The sequence below is a fragment of the Parasteatoda tepidariorum genome, chromosome 2, assembly GCF_982258835.1.
Source record: "Parasteatoda tepidariorum strain Cologne lab strain chromosome 2, Ptep-v5.0, whole genome shotgun sequence".
NCBI lineage: Eukaryota > Metazoa > Arthropoda > Arachnida > Araneae > Theridiidae > Parasteatoda > Parasteatoda tepidariorum.
The window spans coordinates 129,724,209-129,752,086 of NC_141756.1; the positions used below are offsets into that span (position 1 = coordinate 129,724,209).

The 27,878-nt window shown below is 28.8% G+C and overlaps 1 long non-coding RNA gene across 1 annotated transcript in view; it reads left to right on the forward strand.

The window, feature by feature from the left end:
- The window catches only part of LOC147816218 (uncharacterized), a 52,679-nt gene that overhangs the window by 11,500 nt on the left and 13,301 nt on the right, over nt 1–27,878 (forward strand). The window contains exon 2 of the long non-coding RNA XR_015431884.1: nt 12,957–13,101. This is a non-coding gene — a long non-coding RNA (uncharacterized LOC147816218). The remainder of the gene's footprint in view (nt 1–12,956; nt 13,102–27,878) is intronic.

Genomic DNA, 27,878 nt, shown 5'->3' on the forward strand with positions numbered 1-27,878 from the left:
AACTGCTACCGTACCCATGGGGGTGCGCGTATCACACTTTGGGAAACACTGTCTTAAAGGATTGTTTGTTTCGCCGTGGTGTCTTTTAGCAGGTGTTTCATGAGCAATATGGAAAATAAAGTGATGGTTTTAAGTCCTCCTAAAAACGGCAGAAGAAATCTTGCATTAGTAAAGCCGAGAAGGAAATAATATTGAGCATTTATAAAACAGAAGTGCATTCAAAACCAGATGTTCCAATCATTGATGTGGCTGATCATGCGGCTTCTATATCGGGAGTAAACACAGCTTCTGTTTTCAGAATTATTAAAGACTATAAAAGGGATGGTATACTACAGGGGTGGCGATGCTCCTTGATAGTCAAACCATTTTTCAAAATTTGAAATTTTTCGCGAGCCGCAATTAAATACGTATTTAAAAGGTATGCAAAAAAGGTATTGATTTTTTTTTACATAAATTATTTATTAAAAACATATAAAAAAAGTAAAAGTAAAAAATATGTGTATTGAATTTAAATATTAAAAGTTAAACACATTTATTTTACTTCTCTTGATAATTCTTTAAAATTTTGTGAATAATTGGTGGCGGCACTTCCCAGTAATTCTTTGAGATGCTGGTTAGCTAATACTGATCGGTGTTTGGATTTTACGAATTTTAAAGTGGAATACAATGATTCACATAAGTACGTTGTTCCGAATATTGAAATAATTTGACAGGCAGCCTTTTTCAATTCAGGATACTTCGATTCTGGTACAAATTTCCAAAATTCAGTAATCGACGTCGACTTATATTTTCATTGTAGAGCTTGATCTTCTTGCATCTCTATTAATTCTAATTCTCCAGATGCTCTTTATGTCATAATATATTAGAAATGGAAAACTCAAATTGAACTGAACAACGTTGCATTCAGTCTTTCATATTTGTTCTCAGTAATTTAAAATACATTTAGAAACACTTTCGGAATGATAATAATTTTTTATAAATATAATAGCACAAAAATGAAAAAGGAACTCTGTACTCTGGTACATTTATCAAGAGCCACAAATAATCCTTCAAAGAGCCGCATTTGGCTCGTCAGCCGCATGTTAGCCACCCCTGGTATATTACATTCACTGAAGAGGACTAAATCTCGTAAAACTTTTTTGGATGACATTGACGATTTCGACAGAAATGCTGCAAGAAGAAAAGTTCATGATTCTTTCCGCCGTAACGGAATTCCGACAATAAACAAAGCTCTCAAAACTGTGAACGATGATTCTGATTTACTAAACTGTAAAAGAACGACATTTTATTCCCTGTTAAAAAAATTAGGCTTCAAACATCAAAAACCTACCTAGTTTCATTTTTACTTTTTAATGATTCGTTATTATCCATGATTAATTATGATTAATCCAATGTTAATACAGTTATTCTTAAAATTTTGTTCTTTTCTGCGTAGATTAATCTAATTATTTTTGCTTTAGGTACAGATGTTAATTAATTACAAAAATTCAAATGCTACTTAAAATTAAATAATTTTGATTACTTCATTCTATTTTCAAAAACCTATTGAATTCGAGGGTTACAAACTGCTTTTTTTTTATAGGTTAAGTGGGTATATTTTTTTTAACTAAAGATTTTGTGAGACATGTAAAAATGTTCCAAGTTTCTTTTAGCGTAATTATTTTTGTAATACTTCCCTTAGAACTATATATATATATATATATATATATATATATATATATATATATATATATATATATATATATATATATATATATATATATGAAATAACGGTGGAACCACACCGTTATTTTTTAGTTATTTACAGTCAAAGCAGCATGTTTAACGAGTCCATATTGTGCATAATCTCTTTTATTTCGTAGCGATGGTGAAAGCATACATCTTAGCCCCCTCCAAGCTGGAGATGGGGGGAGACCCATGTCCCGTCTAAGCTGACGGATTTTATTTAAGCATGATAAACAACAAAAAGCATACGCAAAAACATTGCTCCTGCGTTATATAGGATGATTAAAAGTTGTGAAGAGGCCAGTCACTATTGCCTTTTTCTGTATTCTTACGCCTCATCAATTTATTTATTACTCATAGCAAATCGTTTAATATTCTTTCCTTATATGGAAGTGAAAGATCTTAAAATAACTTCTCTTTTGAAGTATAAATCTAATTATTATTCATTGGCATGTTTTTAGCCTTGAAGTCCCAAAATAGAATTTCTACCCTTATCCTTTACTAAAGATATTTTATGAAAACGAATGAAGTTTTAATGCTTTTATTAATACAAAAGTATTTAATTTTTGTATTATATATATATATATATATATATATATATAGCGCGGCATTTTAACAGCGTTTCTGATATATTTTTTCTTCTCCACTTCTTCTTTTAAATACAAATAATTAGATTGTAATTAGACAAATACAAATAATTAGATTGTCGGTAAAATAAAAAACTGATTTTCTACGTTGCAAGTTTTGTTTTAAGAATTTAGGAAAATTTTCTATTTCTCTTATGCTTTTTTGATTAATTGTGTTTCTTTTTTATTTTATTTTGATAACGTATTTTAACGCGTGTTCTTTTTCGTCATTTTTTCTAAGAATCCGGCGATGGGAAACACTTAAAAGTGTAATTATCAGCGTTAAATTTTTTTTTTAAAAATCGAGAGCGATTTCTTATTTTATTTCTGTTTGGCTTTCCCATTTTTTTTAAAAAAAAAGGAAGAAAAAAAACTTTTGTTTTTGTTATGATGTGGCAATTTTAACGAGCACTACCAATACCTCCTAGATGGAAGAAAGCCGAAGGACGGAAAACGATGACTCATACAGTTAGGCCCAGATTTGCTGATCACTTCTGACGAAGCTTCTCTTTTTCCCTTCTGTTTCTCGACACTTTTTCGTTACTCTTCTACTAATTTTTTACTTTCTACAAATTATTATTATTATTTTTTTTGTCTAGATTAAATGTTCTTAAATTGTGTAAAAATGCTTAATATATTTATTTGTTTTCAGAAATGATTAACAATAAATCAATTCTAACAAAAATAACTGTTGTGTGAATGAAAAAAAAAATATTTTTAAGCATTAAATATCAGTTTTATTTTATAAATTGGAAAATTTTATCTAACTTTTTGTTATAAAATGTATGGATTAAAAACAAAGAAATATATTTTTAAAGGGATTTTACACATTTATTATCATTATAGTTTTGACATAAAACTAAGAAAGGGGTCTAATTTTTATAATATGATACTTACATTTTTAGTAGATGATTATTTTGGATTTTAATGATTATGTTTTGCATGTTATTAGAACTAGAGCATACGAAATAAAATAGAAATTGTTTATAAACAATGACATAAAATGAGCTTAAAAAAATTTAGAAAATCAAATGCAGTCTTCAAACAAGGTTTAGATAGTAAAAAAAAACATATCAAAAGCATGATTATAATTTGTATTTTTTTCCTGTGGAAGTGTGATTGTTAGAAGTGATAAACTAAAATTAAAGTAAGCAACCTTAGATAACAAATATTTTATTAAATAGCAAATTCAAAAAACGATAAATAAAATGTAAACACAAATTTTACTGAAATATGTTAAAACTTTCAGTAACATTTAAAAAAGTATAATTTTTACCATCACACTGATAAACTAAAATAAAGTAAGCAACCTTAGATAACAAATATTTTATTAAATAGCAAATTCAAAAAACGATAAATAAAATGTAAACACAAATTTTACTGAAATATGTTAAAACTTTCAGTAACATTTAAAAAAGTATAATTTTTACCATCACACTGATAAACTAAAATAAAGTAAGCAACCTTAGATAACAAATATTTTATTAAATAGCAAATTCAAAAAACGATAAATAAAATGTAAACACAAATTTTACTGAAATATGTTAAAACTTTCAGTAACATTTAAAAAAGTATAATTTTTACCATCACACTGATAAACTAAAATAAAGTAAGCAACCTTAGATAACAAATATTTTATTAAATAGCAAATTCAAAAAATGATAAATAAAATGTAAACATAAATTTTACTGATATATGTTTAACTTTCAGTAGCATTTAAAAATAATTCTAATATCATTTAATATCTCTTTTCTAATGTCATTTTCCTTGAAATGCATCTCACATACCTATAACAAAATGAATACAATATTTATATGTGCATTTAAAATAAATAGTACATACTATATTCATGTATGAAAAATTAATAGATTTTTGTAGAAAAATTAATAGATTTAAATTTCATAATCAAATAAATTACAATATATTATGGTCAAACAAAAATGTTTAAAGTTTGAGCAAAAATTTAATAAAATACTAAAATTATTAATATTTTTATAAAATAAAACTCTATAAAAATAACTATATATTACAATAGTTTGCGATATGATTGATAAGAACAACTTAATTATTATAAATAATTTATCCACAATTTAAAATAATTTACTCTTAGTAAAAATATAATAAAGAAGCATAATTAAATTTTTAAAAATAAAAACAAATATTACTCACTTTAGAATTCTTTGCAACTTCCAAATCTCTTGGCATGGCGGCAAGCCATTTCTTACGTATTGGGAAATCCAAAATTTAATACTTTTGTACCATCAACTTTGTAAAATCCTCTGCAGTTTGGTACACAGCACAGCACTCATATGCAATTATTCATAACACTAAGAATTAAATTAATGCTGACATTTATAACATTTGTAGAATAAATATAAATTTTACGAAGAACGTTGACACAAGAACACAGACGGTTGTTTACAAATTCAAATAAAAAATATTCGCCAATTGGCTGAATGCCGACACAGGTTATAATACTTGAGAATATCGCCAATGGCTCGTTTGATCAGATTCGGAGTTTTTCGTAAAAATAGCTACCCTGACTGGTTTCCCTCTGGGCCTAACTCTACTACGTCATCATCGCCTATAGTAACCCGTCGTGAGGCTTGATTCCTTTCTAGGAGGTATTGGCACTACTCTTAGATATATTTAAATCGATTATCGCGAATTATCGACTTAACGGACATATCGGCAAGCCGATATAATTACATTTTATTTTTGGCGATGCATCAGGAATCTGATTTAACCCACTAACGGGACTCATTTGTTCCAACAAATGTATAAAAATTACTAATGACCCTCACTGACTGAATTAACTGACCCTCATTTGCGTTACATAGAGAGAAAAATCACGAAAATATGCCATGGTTAGCCTGACGGTAATGGGACTCGAACCGATGATCCGTCTACCACTGAGGATATTTTGCAAGCCAGATTGGCGCAAGCCAGATGCGGAATTCGTATCGACCAGTCATCTCTGGGATTCGAACCCGGTCCACCTCATATGGAAATCTGATTTAAATGGCTTCTCTCGTGTTCACGGTCCAGTTTAGTCCATCTTTAGATAATGCCCTCAAACACTTAAATAACAAAATGATTAAAAAGAAAGCTCTTTTAACGAGAAAAAGTTTTTTGTAATTCTGATGAAGCAGGGTATAAATTAAAAAAACTATTAAAGAAAAATTAAAAAAAAAATTAAATAAATTGTAAATGTTATATTTTATGCAATAGTTTTAAAAAATAGAAATAACACGATTTCAAAAATAGTGATCTCTGTTTAAAATCATGCCTTTTAATAAAACGCATTACGTTTTCAACTATACGATTTTAATGCGTAGTAAAATATTTCGTCCTTGTGTCTAGTTCAGATTTATGTTGGTATTTTTTAAAACCGCAAAAAGCATTTCGCCGTTTATTTTATTACACTTCTGGATCCTAGATATAAAAACTCTATGTGACATTTAGTTCAAACTTTTTTAATTGGCGAATTTTCAATTGGCGACTTAAGTACGGCGAATTCCAAATAACCGAGAAACAATATAACAACCATAGAAAACTAAATTAGTATTCTCTTTCCTCTACTGAATTTAAAGTAAATATTGATGTTCCTCCATAAAGTAAATATGATTTAAAGTAAATATTGATGAATTCCTTGTTGAAAGCGTGGGTTTGTGTCTTATTTTTGAGATCTATTTATTAAGTAAATTTCCTTTTTTGTTGATACATTTATTATAGAATTTTATGAAAACATTTTTCTATTCTTTTTCTGCATTTATTTTATTTCAATTTATTGTTTTTATCAATAGTTTTGTATTTAAGGACTTTGATAGGTTTTTTGCCATAGAAATGACTTTATGAAGGAATATTTGTTGAATATCAAATCAAGTGTTGAATGTTAACAAAGTTGTAATATTATTTTAGGAAAGATAGTCAATCAAATGAAACGTCGCGATTCGCATTTACGAAACTTAAAATACACTCAGGGCGATTCCTATTAACGAGATTTAAAACTATAACACAATGTAATTTTCATCAAATATTCAAAAATTACACACCATGATTCGTTTTAAAATAACGCTTCATGATATATATATATTCACCTGATTTTTTAAGAAAAATTTTGATTCGAACCTGGGTTATTTTAAAATCAAAGATTATGATTTGTAATTACGCGATTTTAATATCGAACATTTCGTTTTTTAAACTCAAAATTTAAAAACCGCACATCACGATTCATATTCACGCAATTTAACTTAATAATTGACTTTTCATGGATTAAAAATAAATTTTGGCATTTTGCCAACGTATAATTCAAAATATCTTTGTAAAATTTTTGGTCAATATTCATGGATTCAGATAATTAAAATATAATAGTTTAAAAGAGTTTTGGATCCTTTTTTGAAGCTATCATTATTTACCACGTTTATATAAACTTGCCTTCGTGTATGTCTGTCCGGGTGGAATTTTGTAATCCATTTTAAACTAACTTCCCGACTAGCTACAAACTTCAAATTTAGCACACAGTTCAGAATTGGATGACAATGCATGAAAATGAAGAGAAAAAAGACATGCAAAGTAAAATAAAATTAAAATTTAAAAAAAAATTATTTTCGAGATTGTCTTTTGTTGTCGATTCCATTATTTCAAATTATTACGTGTCGGGTGAAAAGATTTTTGTTGTCGGAGTATTTTTATTGGCTGAAAAATCACGTGGTAGGATCCAGTTTTTCCTCATTCATCTCCAGATTGTTTTGGTTGTCATCAGCATAAAACTTATTCTATTACTTTAGTAGTAGTCTTGTAGTAGTCTTGACTACTCTTGACTAAGAAAAATAATCTAAATAAAAATATATATTTTTAAAAACCACGTTTTTTGTAGTGAAGAATAATAATTAAAAAATAATAATTTTTTAAAAATATAAAATAAAAATTAAAAATTAAAAAAATCATAGTTTAAAATAAAAAAATTCAAAATAAAAAGTAATATTTTTAAAAACCACGTTTTAGTAGTGGAGAATAATAATTAAGAAAAAAATTGAAAAACGAAAAACGTGGGGCGCATGAAATACATAACAGTACATATACACATACATTTACACATTTTCTTACTCATACACATGCACAGCCACATATGCATTCACATACATATGCATATACACAAACATATTCCACATCCACATTCAGATACAATTACAATTACTGATATACATAAACATATTCTCAAGAGCACACATACACACACTAATATAACATTACTGTTATGTATTTCATGCGCCCCACGTTTTTCGTTTTTCAATATTTTTCTTAATTATTCTTCTCCACTACTAAAACGTGGTTTTTAAAAATATTACTTTTTATTTTGAATTTTTTTTTTATTATTACCACTCAAGTATTGTCGGAATCTTTGTCGAAAAAATGAGAATATCATATAGTTTTAAGAATTTTATAATATTGTAATAAAATTACAATATTATGAAATTTACAGTTACAATATTATTATTATTATTATTTTAATTGAAATAATACGACTTAACTACTGTAATTGCTTAAAATATTTTCATGAATTTAATTCATTTATGCTTTAATTATTAAAGTTTCTCAAAATAAGATTTAAAATATATCAATTTCTCATTTATAAAAATTATGATTAGAGTTTACAATTGTCTATTAGCAGAAGACATTCAATGATTATCTATGTCTCCTGCGTAAACGTCTATTTCTTTTAAAATTTCGGGTATTTCTTCGTGAAGCCCCCCCCCCCAATCACTCCTCTTAAATATTGATGGTGAATTTTTATATTCACATTTTTCTATTTTTTTTTAAAAAATAGTTTGTGATAAATATCAGTTGAAATCATATTCATTTATTTAAAAGATTGAAATATATTTTTGTTTAATTTGTAAACACTCTTCCGACGTTATTTATTTTAGAAGAGTGTTATGTTGTATTTAGCTCATGTCAATCCTTGACTCTTAAGTTTATTTTGATCCTTTAAAATTCCATTTCTAGTCTTCCTTTGTAATACACATCTGAAAATTATTGAATTGATATATTTAATAAGATTTTTTATTTTATCTATCAAATATAAACCCTGTGTAAATTATTCTGGAAATCACCTTTGAGATAAAAGCTGTAATTTTACTCACACAACGTAAGACAATCAACAGTTTTACTGAGACAAAATGTCATTTTTGTTGCGACCTTTTTTTTATTTGCTCTTTCATCCCTGAATTGTGTATACTTTTCTATGTTCATTTTTGACAAGGATTCTAGAAAGAAAAAGTTAAGGGTGGTTTTTACAAAACACCCTGTATATGAAAGGTTTTCACTCGACATTAAGAGTGATTTAAGGTAAAAACTAACACATATATATTATTAGCCATTTGTAGATAAATGTCTTATTACTGTATTTAATAGAGTTAGTAGAGTCGGATAAATTTCAAAAAATGAAGCTTTCAATTTCCAAAATGTTTGCAGGCCTATTGTGCCAAACAATGAAAAAAAAGTAAGTTCTTCACTATACATTTCGATAAAATCGGTTTTATAACTATTTCCTATCTATTGCTAATGCTAACAAAATTGAAACCGAAATTCATAAAACTGATAACAATACTTTGCAATTTATAAATTAGTTTTACTTATCAAATAAAAATGCAAAATTCATAAAAATCTCATTTTTTGAATTTTTTGTCTTTACTTTGATTTTTCTATTGCATGACAGTGTCTTCTATAAATTAACTCAGTTTTTCCGTGACATTGAAAATGTGCCGAAGTTTCAGAAAGATATTTGGGAGAAATTAATGTCTGTTAAACAAATCGTCATACTCCGTGAAGCATATGTTACAACTTGATCTTTCAAAAGTTCGAATTTTAGAAACGCTAAATAAAGACAGGGGTCTGTCCAGACATTTTGTGAAAGGTCCGTTTTTCGTGAAATTGTGAAAAAATGACTCGCATTTTTTCAATCAGGGTCCGCTTTTATGAATTTGTGCAAATAGGGTCCGTTATTGCAAAAAAAAAAACTTTTTCAAGGAGTTTTTAAATTGTAAAGACATACATGATAATGATCAACACTGTAAAATTATAATTAAAAAAATTAAATTTTAAAAAATAAACAACAATTGCTGCTTCTAAATTAGAAATGCAACATTTGATATTTAGCCTATACTGCTGAACGCAGAATATTCATTTCGGACGAATAATGGAAGAATCGTCTGACGAAACTTAATTCGTTTACATCCATCTTTCTTGTTTTCTGCCCTGGAAAGGGTTTATTCGATTGACAAAATAATAATGAAGATAAACAAGTTTGTGAAGGGTCCGATTAAAAGAATAATCTTTTTGTGAAGGGTCCGTTTTTAAGTTAAAATATTTTGTGAAGGGTCCGTTTTTATGGAAAGATATTTTGTGAAGGGTCCGTTAACGGACCCAAATTTCTTCTAAACAGACCCCTGAAAGAAAATGCTACATTATGAAAGTTTAAAAGGGTCTCTCTTTAACCTTTCAACCCCCTAGTTATTTGACGTAAAATCGTTGTAAAAACATTTTTTTTAATAAGCAATCGGGGAAAAAAATTTTTTTTCAGGAGTTTTTTAAAATGTAATTAAAAATGCAATTGACATTGAATAGCTGGTGGAATATACCCCGATCGTGATACAATATCTAAAATTAAAAACCTTTCTTTTAAAACAAACTTAACATAAACTATGTATTTAAAGTAAAGAAACAATTCAAATGCGTAACTACAATTGTTAAAAAAATAATAGAATATATATTTTTTTATTTGTAAAATCAATTTCGCATAGAATTTTTAAGTTCTTTAAAAAGTGTAGCGTGTAATGTGAGAAAGGTTTCTAGAAAACATTAGCTTCAATAAATATTACTTTTTTGCATAATATTACTTTTTTTAAGTTTAGCATTTAATAAAGTAATTAAACTCTTATTATTTAAAGAAAATAAAATTTCAACAAAGCGCATGTCGAGTAAAAAGTTGTTAACTACAGTTTGTAAATAATATAGTAGTATAATATAGTTTGTAATATAGTTTGTAAATAATACAGTAGTTGAAATGTAGTTTTAAAAATATTTTTTTTTGTTTCAAGGGTCAAAGATTTCATCCGTTTAAAATAAGACTTGGCGAGATTTATAAAACTCGAATTTTAAAATGAACATTTTAATCCTCTTCCGCAACAGCGATTGTTAACAAGGAGAGAGCAGGGGGGGGGGGAGGCAGGCGACTGCTGGCGTCACTGACTTCCAGCCAATTGAAAACCCGCGAAGAGCTTAATTTGCATCTTTCTTCTTTCTTGCATCTCTTAAGATTTTCCGTATTCCCCCCCCCCCCAAAAAAAAAGAATTTTTTTTTTCTGAAGCTGTGTTAATGTAAGAGTAAAGATACTTAAATCTTGCATTTGAATGTAAGTAATGTTTCATTTTTTATTTTGTAGCACTTTAATGATATTTTGTTTTATCATATTTATTTTTATTTGGTTTTTTTTTAATTACTTAAGTAATTAGGGTATACCTGTTCATTTACTTAGTTTACTAAGGATATTTTCATGGAAAAGTAGTTATCTTAAATTTTAATGCATTAAAAAATCTTATTTTTTTGAACTGCTTAAGTTTTAAACCAGGTTTCATTCCGGCAGAATTACAAATTATCATCTGGAAATATTAAATAGAGGGTGAAATCTTCATTATACACAGCCGAAACGAGCTTTGCTTATTCTTTGTTGAGTGTCTTCTGTAAGTGAAGTTAATTTTGAAATTTTCTGGACAGTTTTAATACGTTATGTTCATAAGAGTTTGCGTATTGTGAACGATTTGCGATGTTGCAACGATGCAATAAAATTATTTGTAAAAGCTTTTTTAAATTTCACATTATTTTTTTAAAATCTAAATCATGCTTCTTTAATGTCCAAATAATTGCTAAAGTTTACATTCACGCTTTTTATGAATACGCAATTTTTTTTTTTAATCATTGACATAATTTTACATACACACAATTAACTACTTTCTTAAAAGTGTTTTTTAATATTATTAAAAGGTTTTTAAGAACAAAGTTTTATAAGAAACGAAACTTATTGTTTATATTTCACAACGTTCTTACATTCTGTTTGATAACATTCCAACTTAAATATTTTGCGCATGACAAATATTGATTTTTATCCATTATTCATTAACATCCCTATTTTATTAAGTAATAAATATTTTTTTTTTCTTCATTAATATACAGTTTTATTCATTACACTGGGGAACAAGTTTTTTGTTGCTTTTATATAAATACTTAATCTTTCCTAATTAGGGCACTTCGACAGATTCTTTTTAAAAATGATTTTCTTCTGTTAATTTTCGGTGAAATGTTTAGAAACGCTATGCATATCAGGGAGTTAAAGATCATTTCCTTTTTTTTTCTCTTCTGAATTCCAATTTGAGACAGCATATTTTTATTCTCTTGTTAAGTTCGAGTGTAAGTAATCTTACACCTTTTTTTTTTTAATCATCTAGTTTAATCTTATAGTTTTATTTCTTTCATTTTTTTTCCTTTTTCTTGTTCTGAATTTTGATTTGTTTTTAAAATCTTAAAACATATTTTTTATACAATAGCGACAATTTTTGGAGGGCGTAACAGCATAGAAATATGTATCTCGAATATTTTAGTTATTGTTTATTAAAACAATTTATTTTTTTAAAATTTTTTTCTAATTATTAATTAATTCAAAAATTTTATTGAGGTATTTTTAAAACTAATTATACTTTGAGTTTATAAGTGAATTCTCAGATTTTTCCGATTTAGCTTTAACAGTTTAATATTTTTTATTCGTCGTCATTTTTGATGTTTTTGAAACTTATTGAACTAAGAATACTTGATTCTTCATTTTGGAACTTAGTTTTTTTCCTTATTATGGAACTTCAAAATTGAAGTACGTAATTCATTAAAACTCCAATTTTGTTCCATATACATTTTGATTATCTTAACAATCGACTATAAAAAAATAATAAAACTTCTAAAATTTTCCTCAGAAAAACCTTTTATAAAAATCTTTTTATTTTCATGTTTTATCTTTAAACATATATTCTGGTAATTATTTATGAAAATTTGGTTTTTGTGTTAATGTTTTAGGGATTGAATTTTTTCACGGGTAGTAAAACTTTTATGAATTATAAATCTTACTTTAGTAAATTGATTTAAAGTTATTTTAACGTTACGATATAACTTAGTCTTCATAAACGTTCTTTTAATTTCTTTTATTGCGAGATATTTTGTGTTTTCTTCATCTGCTTCTAGTTGACAGGAAAGCAGAAAATGTCTATTTGTATTTTTGCACATCTTATTTGGTATGACAGCCTAAGGTGGGCCAAAGCCTTCAGTTGAAGATTCCGCTAGGACAATTTATTCTTTGACCTGGAGTCTTTTATCCCCATAGCACTAAAACCTGTTTCCACATAATCGGCCCATCATTTTCTTACGTATTTATGTGTATAATTTTAATTGGAAAAAAAGCTGTTCCCTTCAAATAAGTTGTATTTTGTATTTGGCTTAATCACACATTGAATAATCACTGATTGATATCCTTTGTAAATAAGTATTGTTTTCTTTTTAAGGAATTAACAGTCCTTTGCTGAAACTCGCCGTGTGGCCTGACGGAACTGTATATAGTGTGTCAGACGGAAACTCGCTTAGGTGCTCGATGCAACTCATTAAGGCGCCTCATCTACAGCTATTGGATTAGTTAACTGAGCAATTTGGGTAAGTACTCTTTGTATAGATTTCAAACTCATTTTATACCCTATTCAAAGAAATTGTTTCGCTTTCAAAAAGGAAGAAATATTCATTTTAGATTAAAATAAATTAATTAGAGTGCTATAAATTGTTTAATGCCAAATACTAACATTAATGTGAAAAAAATGTAGAAGTAGAACTTATTTATATAAATTTACCAGAAGAGGGATAAAACTCTTTTTTTTTAATTCATTAAATATTTAGAAATTAAATTTTCTATTTGTGTGTCAAATAGAGAGTAATCATTTCTTTTACTTTGGTTTTTGAGCCGCGATGGTTCAGGGGATAGAACGTTCGAGGCGAACCGGGTTCGAATCCCAGTCGATACGAATTCCGCATCTGGCTTGCACCGACCACAGTGCTGACGTGTAATATCCTCAGTGGTTGAAGGATCATGGGTTTGAGTCCCCTTGCAGTGGGAGGTTCTCGTGGTCTTCCTCTCCATGTAACGCAAAAGCGGTTTAGCTCCATCAAAAAGTCCTCCACGATGGTAACATTCTCCCAATACTCGATCCAAGAGTTCCCTTGTCTTCTGCATTGGGTTCAAAATTACAAGGCTACGGAGTTTATCATTAGTAGTCGTAAACCCACTTATTTGGGTCAGCTGTTCAACGACGGTTATAGTATTATAATATTACTTTGGTTCGTGGGTTCGATCCCCGCCGACCGAAGACTCACCGTGTAGTAAATGGTGACTGATGCACGTTAAATCTGTCGAGTTGCAAAGTCCTCCATGTTCCCATAACAAATCAATTCCTCTGTGGGGTACTGATCCAGGAGTTTCCTTGTCTTCTGAATTGGTTCAAAATTACCAGGCTGCGGAGTTCAACATTAGTAGTCGTAAACCCGAAATTGGATCGGCTGCTGAACGACGGTTATAAAATTTAAAACAATACTTTTAATAAGTTCGAGCAATTAAAGTAATCTTAAACTTTTGTTTTTCATCGAATTAGTTTTATTTTTATCATTTTTTTCCTTTCACTACTCGTTATGAATTACGTTCGTTTAATATATTTTATGCTTTAGGGACAAAATGTTTAAGTATACGTGATAACATGGAATCAGATGTCTCGAATCTTTTAGTTATTGTTTATTTCAAACAATTAGCTTTTTCAATGTTTTCAAATAGTTTAAAGAATAAACGCATTTTATGACGAAAATTATTGCAGAAAATTTATTAAGCATTTTAAACTAATTATACTTCCGAAATATAGTATATAAGTAAATTCTCAGTTTTTTCCGATGTGCCTTTGTTTAGAGTTTTAATATTTTTCCTTCGTCCTAATTTAAAATGTTTATGAAATTTATTAAACTAAGAATATTTGACTTTTACTTTTGGAATTAAGTTTTTTCTTCTCATTTTGGAACTTCGGGTTTTTTTTTACCCTAAGCTCGTGATGTTTGAATTCAGCTCAGTTCACTGATTCAATTTTTGCACTGTTTTAAATTAGAATTGCTGTTTCTTTAATCAAATAGACTCAATATTTAATTCAGATACCGATATATGAGTGGTTAGCTAGCTCAAATACAAAATTTAAAAAAAAAGGAAAGAGAAAGAAGTCTTCTTTGACAGTAAGAAATGCAGAAAATGTGGTATCAAAATACGTTACAAAGGTTGTTTATTTAAAATGTAGAAAATTAGGAAAATAAAACTAAACATTTTTGAAATTCGGAAATTACTTTAAAACACGTTATTAGTGTAATGCTACTCAGAATATACAAATTCTTTTCACTTTGTCTGTTGGAAGTTTATGCTCAGGCTAATGCGTGACTCACGATCCCCCTAAGAATCTTTTATTTTATTTTACAATACTCTTACTTACTTTTTAATCAGGTATAGTTTCTGTCACCGTATGAATTGCTTACATTGAATATGTGATAAAAAAAATCGATGTGAGCAGTAAAGCCATTTCTGGCTCTTTAACCATAAACATATTTATTCAATCAAACTAAACCTTTTGATAATTAAGTTCACCGAAGTCAAGCATCACTGACTGCGGTCAGTGTGCGGGTGGGTGACCACTTGGATCAGCCTGCGTAGGGACCGAGGGTGTGCGATATTGGTCCTCGTTAAACTGTGCTACCGTAAAGTGCTCGACTTCGCGTGCAGGTCGTCGGGCTACCGAAGCGGGGGTGCCATCCCCTCTGCAGAGGATCAAAATTGTGATGGCATGTTTTCGGATCATCCACAGGGATGTTTCCCAGACCGTCGCCAATAGCCCATTGTGCAGCTCTAGTGCGACGTAAATGAACTACAACAATTGTTTATTAAGTTAGACGTACTTTCTAGCATTGTTTAAATTTGTTTTCCGATTCGCATGAAAATATGAATATATGCTGGCTTGTTCGACATTTCTTCTTGAGTTATTAAACTAAACATTTTTCTTACGGCAAAAGCTTCAAATATTACAAAAGCATACCAAAGTCAAAAATCTTGATGGTCCTATCAAGAAATTTTGATGGTTTATGCTGGTTTCACTGAGATTCATGATGGTCCAACAGCATCCATCATTTTCTATTACGTGTTTTTTGATATGCTTCCATCATTCCATAATGGAGACTCTAATACTATGATGATTAACCATCAAGAGACTCTCATGGACCAACAATCCGTTATGGTTGATGATGGTTCCAACTATACATTTTCATAAGGATTAAATGGGAATTCTTGTTGGTTTTCAGGAATATACCATCAAAACATTTTGGGTTTTTATGCAGAACCATCATCCGAATTTCTTACATTGAGATGATGGTTGTTCATGATCGTTCCATCATTTGATTTTTAAGACGCTATCATGGAAATTCGTGATTGTTCAACATGAACAAACCATCAAAACAAGTTGCTATTTTTATGTTGGACCATCATAAATCAATCCGAATTCCTACATTGATTACTCATGTTGGTTACCATCAAAAAATAGAGTAGTTCATGATGGAATTATTGATGGTTACCATCAAGATTATGTTGGTCCATCAAAAAATAGAGTGGTTCATGATGGAATTATTGATGGTTACTATCAAGATTATGTTGGTCCATCAAAAAATATAGTGGTTCATGATGGAATTATTGATGGTTACCATCAAGATTATGTTGGTCCATCAAAAAATATAGTGGTTCATGATGGAATTATTGATGGTTACCATCAAGATTATGTTGGTCCATCAATGGAAAACCATCAGAGATTTTGACTTGGGTATGTAAAGATCCAATCACTAAATCAAGAGTTATTTAGGGTGTTCTTTTTTTCGTACTGTACTTACTTTGTCAGAAGAATGTCCTAGATTGCCTTATTTTTTTGTGTTCTTTCTATAAATGTATTGCAATTTTGTTCCCCCACCCCCTTTTGAAAGCAAAAATGATCAAACATCTTCACCCAATATTTAAAACAAAAGTTATATAACTATTGTGATTCATCTGTAAATATCTCTTCCTAGTCAAGATTACAGTCTTGTGGCTCAGTAATAAAATTTCTCATCTAAAAAATTCCATAATCTGTATAAAAATAAGTTTTTTTGATTATGAGATTTTTGCTATGAAATTTTGCTGTACGCAGCTAATCTACGATAATTTTTTACTTCTAAGCAATAAATAAAAATCAAAAAATCAAAATAGCCAGGAAATGTCACCTTCCACTCTTGCCAACGAACTATTCTGAAACCTAACCTTTTTCCTTAAAGAAAAAAAAACGAACTCAAATCTTAAAAGCTGTGAGCAAAAAACTGAAGTATTTCAAATGCTTAATATAAAAATACAATATTGGCTAATTTGAGTAATCAATTTAATTTTACCACTTTTTTAATAAAATATAAGATTTCAGTATAATTTAATTTTTGGTTTAGTACCTTAACTTTTTTAATTGAAACTCTCGCTTAATTTTATTAATATCATGTACCGATATAAAATTAAGTTTAATGCACCTCAAAATTTCACTATTTTGAATTTTGTAAGCGTACAGAGTAATCATTTTAGTGTTATTGTAGGTAACTGCCTCTTTTATCACTTTATATTTTGATAAAAAAATTTTTTTGCCTTCATTCAACTTTAGAATAAAAGTTGAAATTTTTCCATGAATCTTTTTTTTTTAAATTTTAAGAAAATTTTGAAAATAAGTAATAAATATTAAACGTAAGCATTGCTCGTATCCTTACCCCCTTATCAGGGAAAATAAGTAAATCACAAACCCCCTTCCACTGTTAGGTGCTTACGTATTATTTGAACTGCCTCGTATCTACTCTATTTCGCCGTTGAACTATTATTCTTAAAAAAATTTACAAATATTTCATACACTTCAGTGTATGAAAAATATTTCTCAATTTTTTTTAAAAAATTTTATCTCTATCATTTGAATTTATATTTTTCAAAGCATTTAAATTGTTTACTTACTTATTTATTTTATTAGAATTGTTAATGAGAATTAAAGTAAAGATTAAAACGCGGATAATTTTTTTAATAAAAAAATTGTTTTCATATGTAACTATATTGAGTTGGTTTTGAAACTAAACTTAAAATTAAAGATGTGAAAGACCGATATGACATTTAAAAAATTCTATCTTATGCTTATGCTCAACAGAAATACTTGTTAGTCATTCTATCCAGATATTAATCATTTGTATGAGTTTAGTCGGGATACCTCAAGAAAGTGAACGCTAAATAGACAAGTATTTATCTCTGAACATTGCTTACTACGTTTTTAATAAATCGCTTTCGTTTGTTTAATGCTGGAATCTTGAAAATTTCGACCTTTTACTGACATGCTAGAGCACCCAAACTTTAACTGAAATTTTTTACTGAATGATAGTTTCAATCATTTTTCTAATCGCTAAAAGCAGCATTTATCGTCAATCGAAATATTGACATCATACTGATTAACTAGAATTTCAACGTGAACTTTGTAACGAAATTGACAAATGTGTAAATAATAAATGTTAAAAAATCCAAACCATAAGCAAATGTCCCCTTAATTTTATTGCCATATAAAATTTATTACCAAAAAAATATATATATAGGGTATCTGAGCACCTGGAAAGTCATGAAAAATCATGGAAAGTCATGGATTTCAGTATTGAACAAAATTTGTCATGAAATGTCATGATTTTAAATTTTTTTTTTAAATCGTGGAAAGTCTAGGTTGCCGAAAAATCTAATTTTTAGAATGAAATTTACCCCCTCCCAATTTCACAAGAGTTCCGATGTTCCAAATCTAAATTTGTAGCAAAATCCCAGCTCATAGTCATATTCTATAAAAATATAAAGTGTTTTTTATCCTGTTCCTTAAAAATTATGGCGTTCTTTCGAGAAATTAAAGAAAGAACATCCTTTCTAGAGCGAATTATCTTTTAAACTGCTGTGATTTCAGAATTTTTTTTATTTATTATTTATTTTTTATTTTATCAATTTAAAATTCCAGTTTAGGCTTTTCATATTACACTTACTTTAAAGAGGAAGTAAAACAGCTTTAAATAACTACATATATTTGACAGTATTTCGTTATTTGCTTTTGTATTTTTTTTAGCTATTTTATTGCTTCAACTCTTTCTTTACTCGGTTTTTTAAGTTTAAAATCAATAAATATGCAGATAGAGTATAGCAATTTTGGTTATAATGTTATTGTAATGCTTTTTTAAATTTATTGTTGTGTTTTGTGGCGAAAATAGTAACTTTTGGTAAGTCATGAAAATTTTTTTGATTTATTCATGGAAAGTCATGAAAATATTTTGGATTTATTCATGGAAAGTCATGAAAATTTTTTGGATTTATTCATGGAAAGTCATGAAAAGTCACGGATTTAAAAATCTAAAATGTAGCAGATACCCTGTTGATATATTCGACCACTTTTCGCTTGGCAAGAGTTCTCAAATTTGAAATGGTGCTCTGACCTTGGCTACCACAAGTAGCTATCGTTTTTTTTCTTTTTTTTTCTTAAAAATTGTATGCTGCAATTTATCTCTATTTTTATCCCAAATCGAAATTTCAACCACTTTATTACGTAAACTTAGAGAATAATAAAAAAGAAAGCATAATAATTCGAAAAGTATTTAGTTTTCTTAAAGTTGATTAAATGAAGAAAGTAATTTCATTTGTAATAACTGCTAATACCAAAAATCGCCCCCTCCCGTGTTTCAGAATATTGAGCCCTACATTTATCGTCTTAATTAAGGCAAAGATAGAATCGTTTTCTTCTTTCTCTCTACTTCCACCTAAAAAAAAGTAATTTTTAAAATTTAATTTTATTCATGTTAAATTCTCTTTTTTATGTGTCCATGTATAGAGTCACATAAGACAATAAGATTCTTTTACTGTTTGTTCAAAATAAATTCAGATGTTTAACTTTACAAAATGACTTTTATTTACAAGAATTTTAAATACGATATACTTATTTTTTCATGGAACACAGAAAGTTGCCATCGGCGAAAACTAAAATAAAACTACAAAAATTAAGTGGAAATAGTAGTAGTTGCAGTCACGTGATATTAACTATAATAACATATTATAATCTCTAACATATAATATACTTGACGAACATTGTTGTCTTTATTTTAGAATATAGTTTTTATTGTACTCAAATTTGAAGTAACAAATTCAAAACGCAGTTATTTTTCTTTCTCTTATCTTCTGAATCGATGTTGTTTTCTATCTGACGCATAGAAAATGATCTTTTGGTAATTATTTTATAAAATTCAAAAAGTACAAATGAATAAAAAAACCTTTTAATTTGATGATACAAAGGTTTGACAGTAAAACAAATTTGGCGATGATTTAAAAACGAAATTCATAGCCTTTAGTATGTAAAGTCGAATTTGGCGATTAAGTAACTAGCACAACGGTGTTTTCATTTTCATTGAGTGGTAACCCGTTCAAATGTAAGTTTTAAGTGAAATAATTGTTCGTATTATATTCAATTGCATAGTCCCCTGGTAGAATTTTCTTCCTTCTATTTTAAACAAATATTAATCATGGTTAGCGCTTAGTATCTCAATTTCGGGAAGCCTTAAATTTCTTTTTGACGAGATCTGTTTTCTTTTCCGCAAAACTTGTTGATTTGATCAAATCATTTCATCTTAAGAACGTCGCACAGTGGGACAAAATCAGAAAAATGCGGCCAAAATTAGAAAATTAACTTCAATGTTCTAGAAATTGATCACCTATAGGTTTTTTTGGTCATTGATTTTAAATATGAAGTCAAAATTTCAAAAAAACAAAATGGCGGATCCAAAATGGCGGATGATAATTGAAAATATTACAAATAAATAAATAAAAATTATTTAACAGCAGTTTTTGTGATTTTTGATTACAAATTTGTGGTTAATAATTTTAATAAATGAAGTAATGGATGCAAAATCACAAATATTTATCAAAACAAATTTAAACTAAATAAATTGAATCAAAATATTTAAGATTGTTAATTACAAATTCGATTATCGAATTTAAGAAAAATAATGAATCTATTTTGCTAGATATAAAAAATTTTCAAAATTTTATAACAGAAATAATAATCTCAAGTTTATTTTTATGATTTTTTTTATACACGAAGTATTATTTTTATTAAATAACGTTTTTTATTTATATTTAATATAAACAAACTATTTTGGCACTATTAATTTTCCATTTCTATAAAACATGAACTTGCTGAAGGATCTTCCAATAAATCGATAACGGCTTGAGGCATGCTACCACTTTTCCTACTAGGCAATTTTCGAAGAGAACTTATTACTGGATCTGACGAAATTAGAAACATATGTATAGCTCGTTCACCAGGAATTGGCACTTGGCTCCGCCTTCATCACGTGGTATGCGACGATACTATTTCGCTATTTTTGGGAGAAGGTTGTGAGCAATCCTGAACAATGTTGCTATTTGGCGATCGTTTGGCAAAAATATTTATTTCTCAAACTTTATGTGCATTTTTTTAACAATGAATATTTCATAAATTTGATGATATTTTACACTATTTTTTATGATATTTCTTTCTTTTGAGTGAATAGTTTGTCCTTTATGAGACATTTCGCTGGGAGAACAACAGTTTTAAAATTTAAACTATAATTAGCTAGTGTAACAAAAGGTATGTTAGCAGATGATAAAGCAAAGTAAGTGACTGAAAAAGAATTCACTTTCTGTGTTTGGCGCAAATTAAGGGTTGTCTCAATTTCAACAACGGAGATGTTTCTCTTTTAACTCCCGCGCTGAAATGAACTCTGCGTCCGAGGAGGTGGAGCCAAGTCTCAACTCCTGGTGAACGAACTATAATATGTCTTCATTCGTGTGTACTCTAGATATCTTTCTTGTGAACTTTTCACGGTAATTTCTAAAATCTTTATTCCTAGCCTCTTGGGCTTCTTCACTCATCATACCTATAGGTAATAAAGCTGATTTTAAAATATCATGTCCGTGAATCAATATCTTATGAAGGCTAGCTGGCATTGGATACCACGAATACTCATTTACATATAAATTTGCAAGTTCCAATGAATAATTGTAAAATTTAGAGGAATCAACTGCATACCTACTTGATAATGCTTTCAAAATGGTATTACACATTGAAATCAGATTTTCATTAAGTCCTGTAATTTCAGCAGACTTTTTCGAGTTTTTGAAAAAACGACGAGCCAGATTTCCGTCGTGCGTGGTACCTTTTCCTTGTATAATTATACCTACAGGTAAACCCATCTCTCTGTGAAACTTTATATTTTCTTCTCTGATTTCCACTTTTTCTTTCACATCTTTTCTTTTCTGCCAACACTTCACTTCAAGTCGTACAGAAACATGATATAACCACTAAAAAAAACGAATATAAGCGTGCAGTGTTGATAAATCGTATTCATAAAAATCTGTATTTATCTTCTTGGTCTTTAGTTTCGCCAAGTCGTTCATCTCTTTTGATGTAGCTCTGCATATATTGCATGTCTGTGCAGACTTTGTATCAGTAATCGCATTACACGTTTTTCCGTCAATCATTGTCATACCTAAAATATGCTTAACAACAAAAGATTGAGAATTATGTAAGTTCGCAACTGTAGGGACCAGGTTTTTAATTTTAATGTCCATCATCAACTTCTCTTGTTGAATAGCATCAGTCGTTTCATTTTTGAACTCAAGCTTTACTGCTCTGCAATATCTTGTGGCAGAAGGTCTGGGATTTTGCCACAATATAATTTTTTTTATGATCTCCGTTGCAAGTACCGTGAAGTTGTAGAGGCACTAAGCAATTCATATAAAGACTAGCATCTGAATTAGACGAATCTTGAAAAATTTGCTTATTCAGGGAATGACCACTACTGCCATCGCAACCCCATTTAGAAATCAAAGTTATGTTTTGCATTTTGTCTGCAGAAGTTTAAGCAAAGACATCTGATTGAACTTTTAAGATGCGTTGTGTTGTCAGATCTAGTGAGTCTTGAAGATTAATTTCAGCTTTCACTTCACTTATGCAGATAGAGACTTTCGATGGATAACAATGTGACGTAGCTTCTCGTACTTTGTAATAGGGTGGATAGACATTTATTTCACGTTCCAAGGCACTATTTCGCACTATTCTCTATTTTGATATGCGTTTCTCGTTAATCCTGTTTGAACGATTAAAGCTAATGCTTCATCTGGTGAGTAAGCGTTAACATTGGGAGTTTTTTGTATCAAATTGGAGTTATTTAATTTTATTTCTCCAATACATTTTACGGTTTCTGCATTGCCTTTAGATCGAAGGTGTCTTTTGCTCGCATCGAAAATTAATTGTGGTTCTGCTTCTTCACACAATTTTCGAAGTTAGCGTCTTTTAGTGCGTTCATTACTTGATGCATAATCTTTTTGCGGCCTACCACGTTTTACAGGAATTGATGTTGAATTTGAAACAGTTTCTATCAACAAAAAAAAAAAAAAAAATAAAAAAATAAAAATAAGAACAATAATTTACTCACATATTTTATATAAGTAATAAAAATTTTACAAATTATAGATAATTTACCTTTGCATTGGAATGTGTACAATTTCAATTCCGTGTCAAGCCAATCTTTATTTTGCTGGAGAAATAAATCTTTCTTGCGAGTGCATTTTTGCCACTTATTTTTAATAGTTGCAAAAATTTTTCTTAATTCTGATTTTTGTTGGCCATTCAAACGTTCAATATTAAACAACACTGCAACCGACTTATCAGCATTTTCGTATCGTTGTTGGGTCCAATTAGCATTGCTTTCAATGAGAAATTCGAAAATTTGGCATTTATATATTTTTGATGCCATCTTAAAAAAAAAATAATAAATATTTCAGCGAATAAGTTGCTATTTCATTACAGAGCATTTTATTTTGATATTTAATAAAAAAAATTTAAAAATGCCTACCTCAATTTACTAGTATAACTTGAAATTCACTCCGTTTAGAATGAAAAATGATAGTCGAAACACAATGAATGTGAAAATATTGAAAACACTCCACTGACCTTGACGAAAAATGAATAATTTTTAAATCCGAAATTGTAGATAGAATTGTTCCTTTACATTTTGAGACTAAATATAATTACAAAATATGTAGTGCTGGCACCATTGTCATAAGGTTTGATTTAAGCAGCAATTTTAAAAAAATGACAAGATTGTTCAGCCATGTAGATATAAGAAAATCTTTATTATAAAAATGACGCGAACGATAAAAATCGATATATCAGCCAAATTCGCAAATATTCGCAGCTAATTTTTTTTAGTTCTTGAGTATATATACCAAACAAATGCACACATTTTTTTTTACCTCGGCAACGTAAGGCTTTTTTTATAGAGCACCCTAAAGTTGCAATTTCATTGTACAGTTCAGAAATAGGAAAATGGCTCTGGTTTTAATAGTATTTATATAAAATAATGAATTCATATATATCTTAGAAATACATTTATGTATAAATCATGCATAGTTTTAATATTTTTATTTACTATAAGGAGTTACCATATTAATAAAAATGTAACTGAAAACTTTAATTTTTTTTTATTTCGACTTTGTTTCCATTTAATTGCTATTTCCATTAATAAACCAAAAAAACAAAATACACCGTCTTATTCCTTGGATATTTTATCATTACCATGTTTATCATTTTCCCATTAATTTGCTGATCAATTGTTTTTGCAATTTAGTTTGTTTTCCTTAAAAGTAAAATTCATTTTGAAATTATTGTCAAGTTTTAATTAAAAGGAAACTTAGAATTATTGCCAGCTAGCTAAGATCTTGTTAAGAAATTAAAAATAATCTGCTGATCAAATTTTTCGATGTACAGCAGCTGACTAATTACAAAGCATACTTTTTTTCGAGAAATGAAGATAAATTATTGATTGTCTTTTGTTTATTATTTGAGTAATGAGAGGTAAATGCGTGTGTGTGCACAGAAAGAAATACAACAGTTTGCTTAGTTTTTTTAAATGAACAAAAAATTATATCCGTGCAATTTTATTTTGACGTTCAAAGTTATTCTTTTTAGCTAACTTTATGAAATTTGCTCTTTTAAAAGAGATAATGGTGAAAAAATTTGCTTAAAAGTTGCAAATATTTTTTGTCAAATTTAGCACCATTCAAAAAAATAATGCTATATCAGGAAAATGCTCGATATGCCTTGTTTTATTAAAGAGCAAATACTAAAAATTGAAAATTCTAAAAAGATTCCAAAACTGTGCTATTTTCAGAATCACCTCAAACAATTTCTCTTTTCCTAACTTTGGAATTTTCTTAATGCTAAAATAAGATTTATTGAGAGGTTTTTGTGTGACAGATTATTTTATAGATGGTCGTAATGGTGCATACGTTAACGCATCTAGAGTTGCTTACGAAACGAAAACTTTATTATTACCTTCTACTACTCTTTTAAGAAAATCGCCATTTTAAAAGAGCTATTCAAAGTTTCAAGAAAATCGAGATCGATAATATTTTCAAAAAAAGATTGCTTTATTGCAACTTTTCATCTACCTCTGAACTGATTAAATTAACATAAGAAAATCAAAATGGCCTTTACCATACATCAATCTAAACAAAAACATGCAACTTGATTTTGTAATTTTTAGTCAATTAACTTCATTAGAAAAAACGAGATTTTGTAGTAGTGTTCAAAATGTGTCTGTGCAAACTCATTTAGATTTTTTTGCAAGCTACTCTGCAAGCAAATTATGCCTATTTGTGCTTTTGAACCGATAGCCTTAGGTTGGCCAAAGCCTTCAGTTGCAGATTCCGCCAGGACAACTTATTCTTTGTCCTGGAGTGCAAGTCTTTTACCCTAAACTTTGATTCCACACAATCGAGCCATAATTGTTTTGATCATCCCCGAAACCCAACGTCTTATTCGGCGTTAGTTTAACTATCAAAATAAATTTCGTTTCGTCTAAGTTTTAAGGTTTTTGTGTGTATATTTATGGCAGTAACGGTCCATGTTGCTGAAAAAAAAAACTCTAAATTGAATCGTAAATTCGAGAATTCAAAATTAACTTGAAAGAAAATATAAAATTGCTTATGAGCTACCATTTCTTATTGGTTTGTTTAAAAAAAACAATAAGAGATATGCAGGAGAAAAATTAAAAGAAAGGATTAAAGATGTAGGGTATTTTCAAATTAAATTCAAACGTATGATAGTTTTAATAATTCAAAACGGTATTGTGTATAAAAAAAAAATCTTAAAATAAAATTCCGTAGCAGAACAACTGCCCCTAAAATAGTTCAAGATAATGAGAGAAAATGTTTAGAAATTCTGTTGGTCGGGGCATTAATTAATAATATACAAAAAAAGATACAAATTAAAAGTCGACTTGTTTCAAGTGCTTTATAGGCGCGCATTTTCAAGAAACACGTCAACTGTTATTTCCAGTTCTTATTTATTTTTGAAGCGAGTGAACTTTTTAATCAAGTAAACTTGTCCCTTGTTTGTTGCTTGATCTAGGAATTTATCTTTTCGTGATTTGAAATTCAAATTATGGGTGTACGGGGATTCAAGTTATGGGGTTCAAATCACAAAGCTCAAAATCATGATAAATAACATCAAATCTGCAATTCTGTTCAACATTGGATTACATAAAATTTCTCACAGAGTATCGAAAATATTTTATTAAGTTAGATATCATGGCACTTAAATTATGTTATATAGTCAGTTTGATTAAAAATTAAACTCTGATAAATAAAACGTTTGTCATTTAATAAATCATCATAGTATTAAAAGATTTTTTACTGAAATATAATAAAATATCCTACGTTTTACATAAGCTATATTAATAAATACTATTGACCATTTAAATAATTCAAAGGCAAAAATAATTATTAAGTCTACTATTAAGAAATGTCTCTATGTAATAGCAAAGATTTAGATAGATCAACCAGTCATATCAAATTTTTGTTAGTAACTTTTCTTCACCTAAATTTAGTTTTTAAATATCGAAGAATTTTTTTTTTCATGTTATATAAGTGCACAATAAACTCCCATAAAACCTTTTTCTCGAAAAATCACAATCGCACCTTGTAAAATCCTGTAAATTGTTTGTCAATAAATATTTGTCTTGTAAATTGCTTGTTCGATAGAAAATTCTGCGATTTTTATATTATGTAATTGTCTTTGTGTTTATGACTACCAATGTTCAACTCCGCAGAGTTGTAATTTTGAATCGAATCCAGAAAACGAGGGAACTCCTTTATCAAGAATTAGGAGAAATTTGCCTTCGCGGAGGAATATTTTTGATGGAACTAACCTGCATTTACGTTACATGAACAGGAAAACCGCGAAAATCTCCCACTATTATACTGATGGCGAGGAGACTCTAAACTATGATCCGTCTGCCACTGACGATATTTTACGTCATCTCTTAGTTCGTTGCGAGCCGGGATTCAAATCGACCAGCCATCGCTGGTATGTGAACACCTCATTGGGAGTGTTTTTTTTTTAATTAGGTGTTTTTAAAAAGATTTTCCCTTTTCAAAATGAGGATTTTTTCTTTACCATGTTGATTTTCGCCATATATTATGCAAAAGCGTAGTTTTTACATTCAACGTTTTTACAGTTCATTCAAACATAATGTATTTCGGCGTACCGTCGTCCGTAGCGTATGAAAACACCAATCATTTTACATGCTTGACGAAAGCATGAGTGTCCACATGTACTTTGGTGAGATTCTTGCACTCCCATGTACAACTCTGCTGCACGATATTCTCAATTTCAGGCTTTATAACCCCCTGTCTGAAATCGAACCGAAAAATATCTCAATTTTTTTAGGGTGGCTAATGTAATCAAGAAAAAGAGTTCTTTGTCAAAAACTACTTACTTTATCATGATCATATAAATTCTTTGAAAATTATTTTGATTTTTGTTATTGTATATAGTGTTTAAAAATATTTTTGAGTGCTTAAAAAGTACTTAAAAGGTGCTTATTTTTTGTTGAAAGATTTGTCTACTCACCCTGCCCTAGTCTTATTGAAATCAAAGGGATCGGACAAAAAGTGATCTGGTTCTTTGAATTTGCTCAATGAAAATATTAGTTAACTAGTGGGCTGTGCCCCCCTGCTCGCTAACGCTCGCCAACCCCCGAAAATTGCTACGCAATTTTATATGGTTTGCTTCGCAAACCAAGCTCGCTTCGCTCGCTACTAACTTGAGTACTTTGCAAATGCACAAAATTCTAAGAATTCAAAACAATCATTCAAATCCATATAACAACTTTTTTTTAAAAAAAAAATTACATCTTTTTAGTAAATACTAAGTCATTAAAATAAATTTGAATTCAAATAAATGACATGTAATTCGTTAAACCTA